The sequence below is a fragment of the Dermacentor silvarum genome, chromosome 6 (genome assembly GCF_013339745.2).
Source record: "Dermacentor silvarum isolate Dsil-2018 chromosome 6, BIME_Dsil_1.4, whole genome shotgun sequence".
NCBI lineage: Eukaryota > Metazoa > Arthropoda > Arachnida > Ixodida > Ixodidae > Dermacentor > Dermacentor silvarum.
Genome location: NC_051159.1, coordinates 70,502,028 through 70,511,456, shown reverse-complemented (window position 1 = coordinate 70,511,456; position 9,429 = coordinate 70,502,028). Strand labels below are relative to the sequence as shown.

The window sequence follows — 9,429 nt, the reverse complement described above, 5'->3', positions numbered from 1 at the left end:
GTGGCCGGGGTTCTTTAACGTGCACTTCAATTTGTGTGCACGAGCGTTTTTCGCATTTCACCTCCAGCTAACTGCGGCCGCCGCGGCAATAATTCAACCCGCAACCTTCAGCCCAGGCAACACTTATAATACGGCGGTGGGTGCCTTAAAGAGACGCTACGGAGAAAAGTTATATGAACCGTGTTAGTATAAAGCCTTCTACAATACCAGTAAAGTCAATTTTAGCGTGAGCTTGATAAACCATAAAAAAGGCGCAATAATGGAAGACGTGGGGCCATGCCTCCTTGAAGTTACGACACCCACCATGATGTCATGGATTTTCACGTCGTCTGCTTGGACCTAGTTAAGTTCTATCGGTAAAGATGGACTGAAGTTAAGAAATCTAAAAAGAATCCAAATGCTGAACTTAACTCGTTTCAAGAACTTTCACTTGCCACAGCAGCCCAAATAGGAGAAAATACTTGGATATCCCCGACGTCACACCAACGTACGGCGCTGGTTTTTCGGTGCGAAATTGAAAAGCGCGACTTGACCTTAAATTTTCTCCTCTAATAATCAACCTCATACCTCAAAATTAACAAAGCCATAGTTTTGAAAGAACACTTTATCGGTATAAACTGATTTATTCCCTCTCTTTAGCGTTCCTTGAATGATTCGGTATGTATCTACTTCCATTCCGCTCTTGGGACTCGCCACAAGGCCATCAAAAGCCGACTGACGCATACACCCTAAGCATCAGGTTTTATACAGCGTGGGGGTTACGAGAACCTCGCTAACACCATCTGTAGCAGAACATATAATGCCACCTCGAGTACAGCAGACGACACAACAGCGCAATGACAACCAGGGAACACTCCATGCGCATGCGCAGCACTGAACTAGATGAATCATCCACTGCACACGAGAGAGACAAAGCTTGAAGTCACTTTCAGGCGCCTGTCTACAACTATCTTTCGGGGGCAACGCGGCGACTGCGATTTACAAAGCGTGATACATCATCGTAGAAACAACGAGGAAAGGAGATGCACATAACTTATCATCATCATCAACAGCATCGTATCGTGCCACGGGTCAAGGGATGTGATATGCGCGCCGCGTAGTCTCTATGCCTGTGTTTACTCTTCCCTAGCTTTTATGGCGAGTCCTCGCAAGGTACGAACCCTCTGGTGCGTGCTGTTGAAAATGGAGGTCCTATGGAGGCGCTGCTTCAGCTTACTCTGTGACTGTGCTGCGTGTGCAGCGCATTCCTGTGACTTTTCATTTACTTTATTGTGCAATGTTAGAAGTTGGGAGGAAAGTAATATGAAATTAATAGAGTAGGATTCAGTAATTGTTCTTAGCTTCCTGGGGCGGTAATTAGTCTCTGTGTTATATTACAATTTTGAAGACAGTGATTTTATATTGTAATAAGTTAGCTTTTTTTTCTGTAAGTTGTACAAGTCTGGGTCGTATTAAGGCAAAGTATAGTTGTTTATTCTAGTCACAATGGGAACAAACCTCACTTTATTTATTGCACCCATTACGCGGGACCCATTAGCACTGTTTGGGATTCCGAGGTTCTAAGGTACCTCCTGTACGCCCTGTTCAACTTGCTGCCAGAATGGTGTCCGGAATCTTCTAACGCTCTTCCAGCCAGAGTCACTGTTGCGATGCCGAAAGTGGGCTGACGCTCGAGGAGGAAATTTAACTTGCATTTATTTACATATTTACCTGGCAAGTGTCAGAAGAAGCGAAAAGGAAGGAAAAAAAAACCGCATTTCCCCGAAGGGGAGTATGAGGAAGTGCGAAGCACGGGGTGATGCTATGAGGGGGCGCGCGCGACTAAACTGCAGAGCCGAGCGAAGGAGACGGCAGCGAGAGAGCACGACTGACGCGCCGGCGCCACACACACAACACGTGACGGCGGAGCGAAACGAGTACGCACACACGAGGGGCTGTTACCGGGCGAGGAGGGGAGAGGCGGCGATCGAGGGTGAGTGCAAACCTAACGGGGGGAGAGGCACACCAGCTGCATGGCGCCGTGACGTCACGGCGCGGAGAGGGTGCGAGGAGCCGGCGCGGCGCGCGCAGCCACGGCGCGGAGGCGCCAGCTGCACAACGCGCCGTGACGTCACGGCGCGGAGAGCGGTGCGGAGCCGGCGCGGGGCGCGCGCAGCCACGGAGCGGACGGAGCGGAGGGCGGAGCGCGGAGCGCGCGCAGTCACGTGGGGCGTGACGTCGCTGCGCCGTTGCTACAGACGCTCCTCTCCGCTCCTCGCGCCGTTGCTAGGGGAGAGGAGGAGGAGCGCGGATGCCGGCGGAGTTTTCGGGGTCGCTTAAGAAGTGCATTCGCACTTAAAATTCTCTCGAAAGAGCGATATTAGAATGCGAGTTCTTTATCCTTTGCCACATTTCGAGCTGCTTTTTTTAAACGCTTGGGTCCACAGTTCCTTGGGTGATGAAAACTCACACAGACAAGACCAACCAATCGACGCAAATGCTCGTTCACTAAAAGCTATACCCTTTTGCACCTGACGAAATAAAGGGCTTTTCTCTTTCGTGTCGAAGTATTTCCGTACCGTCGCCTCTCTCGCAAGGGACGTCAGCTTTGATATCGTGTCGACACCCAACAAAGCTACGGTCCGTGGCATTCCTCCGTATTTGTCTCGTCCCAGAAGGCGACTCACTATTTTGGGGTGGCGCCGCAAAATTCGTTGAGAACGGAAGATTAGTCATCTTGCTGTCAATTTTCGGGCAATTATAGCATCACCCACATCGCCTCTAACAGGCACGCGCACTCTTTAGTTGACGCGACTACGACAACACACAGAATTCACGCGGACACGTGCACATGTGTTTAATATGGTCCATTGTGAGCACTGCGTCGGCTGTCGGGACAATAACCACTGTGTCGCGCGGACGTCCAGCCCTCCCCCCATTTCGGTGGAGCGGTGGCGAAGATATTCTTGAACGAACCGTGAGCACAGCCGGCGCGTTGCTGGCCAGATCTAACCGCTCGTATGTGATTTACGGGATCTGTCCATACTCATCACCCATTAAACATAACGCCCAGATAACTTCATAACTGAATATTATGACGCCTACCTACGTGGCACAAAAACCCATCTACATAACGTAGCGCAGTATCTACAGTAACATAACATCACGCAACGTCAGTAAGTTAAAGCAAGCACGTTAAATAAGCGTGGCGTCCGTCGATTGCCCAGTGTTTGGAATCCGCATAACGTGCTTTATGAAGGGACTGACTGTGAAACGCGCGTTCGGTGCCGGCCACGGCGGCTGTACTTGAAGAGGGGAAAAATCCAAAAACGCTGGTGTAGTTATATTAGGTGCACGTTAAGGAACTCCTGGTGGCGAAAATTAATTACGGTCGGCCTCCATAATCAGATTCTTGTTTTTGCAGTTAAAAGAATAGAATTTAATTTTAATTTTATTGTGAAATGCGGGAGAGGCTGCCAAAGTGTGGTTAAATGGGTGGTGGTGAGAATAATGGGGATGAATACTCGTCTCAGCTCCGGCGCCATTCCCAGTGTATTCGCGTACTGTCCCGCGTACCTTTCCGCGCCCACCACAACTACATCCCGAGAGGCGCCTGTTGAAAAGAGGATGCGCCTTGAAGCAGCTTCGTTAGAGGAAGCCATCACCTTGTCACTTCAAACTAAGGAGGGAGAAGAACCAAACAACAAGGTTGGCACTTTCCAGGCTCTATTGAAGTGCTTTCCTCATATCAGGCTTTCTAACTTATGGAGTTTTATTTCTCGACCGGCCTGCATCCTTTTCTCAATCTTGCTTTTGATGACGTTCTTCGTATTAGGCCGTCAGTGACGGTCTTGGAGGACCTCACGGTAAGGCTTCACTATAAAGATGTGCAGCTGACTAGGATTGATGGCACAGGTACCATCCCTCACAAAGTTAACGATATTGGTTGCTTGACCCAGCTGCTGGATGCTGTAGAGTCATTAGATGGAAAGTTTTTCTCTAAGCATGAAGCCAAAATTAATTATCTGCTGAAGTTGGCACTTTCTCTTCTTGAAGATGCGTCAAATTGTCAACTGTCACATGCTGAACAACTCAATGCAGTCAGATTTTTGAAAGAGCAAATTTCTCTTCTTCGTATCAGGCATAGCAGGTCATCCCGATATTCTTCAGAGTTGATGATATTTTCAAGTATTTTATTTACAGTTTATCCGCATGCTTATAAGTTCTGCGCAGTTCCGGAAACATTAGACTACCCTACGAGTCTACGATACGCCGTATATATAATTCCTTTGAAGCAAGCCCGGCAGCTGAGCAGCAAGGCGCTTCTTTCACGTCGTATGTAAAGAAGCTTGTCGCAACAATGAATTAGCATGAAAAAATTGTTGTCCTTATTCCTTATGATGGATGAAATTCAATTGGAGCCATATTTTGACTATAAGGATGGAGTAATCGTTGGTGCGACTAGCAATAGCCCCAATGCAGCAAGAACAGCAGTCGTTTTCATGATGCAAAGCCTGCTTTCATGCCAGAAAAATGTTATGCACATACTGCCAGCAGAGCGCATCAGCGCACAGCAGCTTCACACTATTCTGCACAGCATCATTACTCAGCTAGAGAATGTTTGGTTACGTATAATTGCAGTCATAACTGCCAATAATTCAACCAACCGCGAAGCAATGTCACTTTTTGGAGCACCCTGCAAACTTCAGACTGTTCTCATTTGGTAAGAATATGCTTGGGATCCTCTGCAACTTTTTTTTCTTATTGATCCTGTACACTTATTATTGCGATAGCAATTATATGGACTAGGGAGCCTACATGCAAGCGCTGTTGCATGTAGGTTCCCTAATATGGACACTCCAAAGCGGATTTCTGCCGTCGGCGTCACCGTCGTCGTCGCCGTGAGGTTCCGTATGACGTCAACGGCGATGAAATCGTCGCCGCGCTCCGGACGCTGTATGCGAGTGAAAGGGCGCGAGGGACGCGCGCTTTCACGGGAAGCGAAAGCACGTCGGAGAGCAAACGCGCGTTCTGCGCCGTGCTCCCTGAAGGGCTGCAGAATTAAGCGTCTCTTTCCTCCTTTACAATCACCATATATAGGGAGCAAACGCGACTTTTAGATGCGAAGCAGCTTATCGTCGGGGCTATGTCACTCCCTCCCTCCATCCATCCGCCGTGCGGCGTCCACACCCGCACTGCGCATGCGCATCCTCCTCCCCTCCTCTACTTGTCTCATCTCCTCTCCTCTCGGCATTCCTCCTCTCCTCTCCGACGCTCCTCTCGTCTCCGGATTGCGCAACGAATGGCAACACCTGCGGCTCCGCGCACGATAATTCGAAGCAGCTTAGGTTAGAGCAACGCCTCCTCTAGAAAGATGCCTGCGGCGTCGCTCGCTCACCCATTGTAGCCGTCGCGCCTTGAGTTGCGGTCGGTTGTCGAGAGATGGCGCCAGCATCTACCCTATCTTCGCAGGGGGTTGGGGTGGTGGTATATTCTAGGCACTATGGTGCGGTGTCACGGCGGTAGCGGCGTCGGCGGCCATGCGGTGGTGTGCGCATGCGCGCATGTGTGTTGCAAGCGATCACCGCTACGATCGCTAGCTTCTACCTCAAGTGGAAAGGAGGAAAAGGGGAAAGGTAAGGGCAGCAGGTTTTTGGCGCACGCGGCAGGCATCTTTCTAGAGGAGGCGTTGGTTAGAGGCGCTAAGGTAAGCGCTGCATACTCCGCTGGGGGGCGCCACTGTAGCTCGCGGTATAATGACGCGCGCGCGCGCTCCGCTCCTCTCATTCTCCTCCCGCAACGCCGCGATGAGTGCCACGGACAGCGCCAGTGTCAGCGCCGTGGACAGCGCCGCGGAGAAGAGGGCTCGAGCCGCTGCCACGAAGCGGCAGCGGCGACAGGCCGATCCCGAACTTCGGGTTCGCGAAGCCGGTAGCTACGTACCTCAACCTAACGGAAACAACGAACTGAAAACTAATGGGAACTTGAGTCGACCCCATAGCTGCTTCGCATAGTACTCAGGGTTCTTCTACCGGAAGATGGTGTAATTTTTCCGTCACGCGAAAGGCCGTGGGGGACGGGAGGGAGGAAGGGGAGGCGACGATTAGCTGCGGCACCAAGTGCCTATTTATATCAGAGGCTCCGGCAACAGTCACCAACGCCGCACGCATTTGGAGCGAACGCGGGCAAAACACCGACGGCGTCGACAACAGTTCTGCGTGTTGCCGGTGCTGCTGCATGTCCAAGTTTATACAGCTGATAAAGCTAATATTATTACTCTGTATAGCTCTCTACAAATTTGCTATCGCAATTGATGCTTCGCCTTTTAGGTGAAACTGCGACAACTTTTTTCTTTTCATAAAAGTAGACGTGGCTCACACCCAAACCCTAAGGAGCTTCGCCCCTAAAAAACGTTGCGAGGCGAGAAGGTGGGCAAGATTTCCGCCGCAGCTCGACGAGTGTCGCATTGTGATCTCGTCGAAAACCTCCGAGCCGCCCCCAGAGACCTCGGCAACAGTCACCAACGCCGCGCGCGTTCGGCGCGAACGCGGGCAAAACGCCGACGGCGTCGACAACAGTTTTGCGCGTTGATGGTTCTGCTGTTTGTCCAAGTTTATACAGCTGATAAAACTACTATCCTTACTCTACTCTCTATCCTTACTCTCTACTAATTTGCTATCGCAATTGATGCTTCGCCTTTCGGGTGAAACTGCGACAATTTTTTTTTAAGTGTGTAAGAAATAACTGGACTAATCACCGCAATGCTGCAACATGTATGTTCTTTCCTAGCCCCACACGGCCTAGTGGAAAATCAGCTATACTTACAACTTCATTAAAAACACTTCGAGAACTTCACTCGAAAGAACAGGGTCAGCTGATTAAATCTGCACCAACGCTTACTACAAAATCTCTTAATCCATCGAACATTGAACGACAGAATGTCAAGCTTGCATTACAAATTTTCAGCCCGTCTACGGCAGCAGCTCTTCGAGCATGTGGGCCTAGACTTCAGCTCGAACATGTGGTTGGAACTCCAGAGTTCTTAGAAATAATAATAAAGTGGTGGATCATTGTAAACGTAAAGACATGCAACAAGGTCGTTCGACTTCGTGATGAGCTGCAGTCACCGATCACATCACTAACAAGTCCGCAGGCCCAGTTTCTATTGAACATAGTGAAGTGGCTAGATCTGCGGCAGCCTCTCAAATTTGACAATGGCATACCTACAAAAGAGACTCACCGCGCCCTCCGTCTCACGACGGACACCTTAGTAAAGGTAACCAAGTATTGCATAGATGAAATGCACTTTCACTGTATGCTTTTAGGAAAGTTTCAGACAGATTGTTTGGAAGAGAGGTTTGGCGAATACCGTCAACTCTTCGCGGTGCGCAACACCACATCTCCATAAGACAAGTATACGAGTCTGAGCGAAAGCTTCGTCTGCAAAATATCCTGGAGCACCTAGAATTGGAGTGTGCAACAGCTGCAGTGGCAGTAAACAATGCTCTGCTTGAAAACTTTAACATTGAGTTTAACATGACATTAACTTTAACATGACTACGACAAAAAGCACCAAATCTCCCAGCAGTGTTATTGGCTACTGTGCCCATGATGCATTCAAAAAGCTTTCATGCATAGCTTGCAAAGAAAATTTAATGCTAGAAGATAACATTGAAGTTGAAGGTGAGGAATTAATCAAGGCCATCACCAGTTTCCTCAGCCTGCCGTAATAAATGCTGTTCTTACAGCAGAAATGGTTCTTGACAAACTGAGGAACGAACACCATGCCCCACAATTTCATGCACTACCAAATCAAAACGAGGCTCTCTTGGCACTCACACAAGATGTGATAAATGACAGTGCTGACTTTCATGTGTGTGAGAATGGGCAAACTCCACGATTGGTAATGCACCATGTCCTAAGTGCAGCATCAAACATGCTTCTAAATAACCTTTGTAAAATAAAGAATGGTCAACTTGTTGAAAAAGCTGCAAAACAAAAAGAGCAAAAATTGACGACATTGAAGAACTGACTACTCTATTTGCTTGTCACCGTTTTTGTTGGTTATTGTTCTATGTCAGTCTTGAAATCGATTTTCGTGTTGCATTTCTCTATAATGCCTTTTTTCTTGAGTTTGCTTTGTTCGTGTGGTGTTTTCTCGTGTTTGCCTTGCATTCATCATTTTAAATTAATAAATATTACGAACGTAACTACATACATCTGCGTATTGACATACAACCACAATAGCCTGTGGAAAAGTTACTGGGCCTGCCTTCAAGAAAACAAGAACAGAAAAAAAAATTCGGTTAGGATGTGCACAAGCAAAACTCGTTTGAAAAAAAAAGTATTTTTTTTTCTTGAAGCTGCATAATCAGCATGTGAAACTTTGTTGGAAAGCCATGAGGACGCAGAAGCCGAACTTCCAAGGCCGTCGTAGTGCAGTAACGTCACTAAACCGTGGAGAGGCCTTAAAAGTCTAGGTGGTGTTGACTCGGCTATCCCAGAGCCTATGCACATCACCAGTTTTTTTTTTTTTTCGTAAGTGTTACCGAGCCAGTCAACAAAGGCAATCATAAATAAAAAGGCTATGGTTCTAGAAAGAATTCTAAAAATAGTCTGCAATGGCTGGTAAACTGAACCCGCGTTTACAAAAAGCTCTTACGCTAGAAATCTTCGTAAGAGAAAATGAATGCGTATCTACCAACCAGAAAATACCAGCCAATCCTGACGCTGGACATATTACTCAAGGCGACCACCCAACGATAAAGAACACCTTACGAAAGCAAAGCTTTGCGAATTCGATCCGCGAACTGCATCATTGTCGTCTGTAATACAACAATCAACGCTCAGCAGAAATTCATCATGTGCTAGAAAATCAAATAAGTCTTGAACGTCAACACTCAAGCCATAACACTTTCTTGGGTTATGTCTCATGAGGTAGGCAACGAAGACCTGGAAATTAAAAAAAAAGAAATTATGAAAGCAAGAAGAAAAAAGGTGAAAAAAGGAAGAAGCTTCTTGCAAAGGCAAGAGCAACAACAACAGCAAACAGGCAAGGTGCCTTAGCAATGAACTAGGAAAGCCGTGCGAAAGAGAGAAAAGAAAAGCACGTGGCTCCACCAATCATTGCCCGGTATGCTTGTCAATTCCCGAGGCAGGCAAAGCAGCACCGTCTGTGTTGCTCTCGCAGGAAATCACGCGGGTAGCTGATGTTCAGGATGAGGCGTCCTCATGCAGTGTTGCTTGTTGGTCTGATGCTACGTACCATCCAGCTGCATTTGCTCCTCGTACGGCATCAACGTGGGTCGATGCCGGATTGTTGACCTGAAAAGCTCGCGACGCACAATATAAAGCCTACGCTAAAGCGTATAGGCATGTTTCTGGTCTGTTTATGAGCCGCTGTCACCGCCGAGGACGTGGACCACGGACTACCTGCGGTTCAGCCTCGAT

At 48.2% G+C, this 9,429-nt stretch overlaps 1 pseudogene; it reads left to right on the top strand.

Moving 5' to 3' along the window:
- Positions 1-3,489: 3,489 nt before the first annotated feature.
- LOC119456706 (uncharacterized) lies at positions 3,490-8,011 on the top strand (annotated as a pseudogene).
- Positions 8,012-9,429: the final 1,418 nt, after the last annotated feature.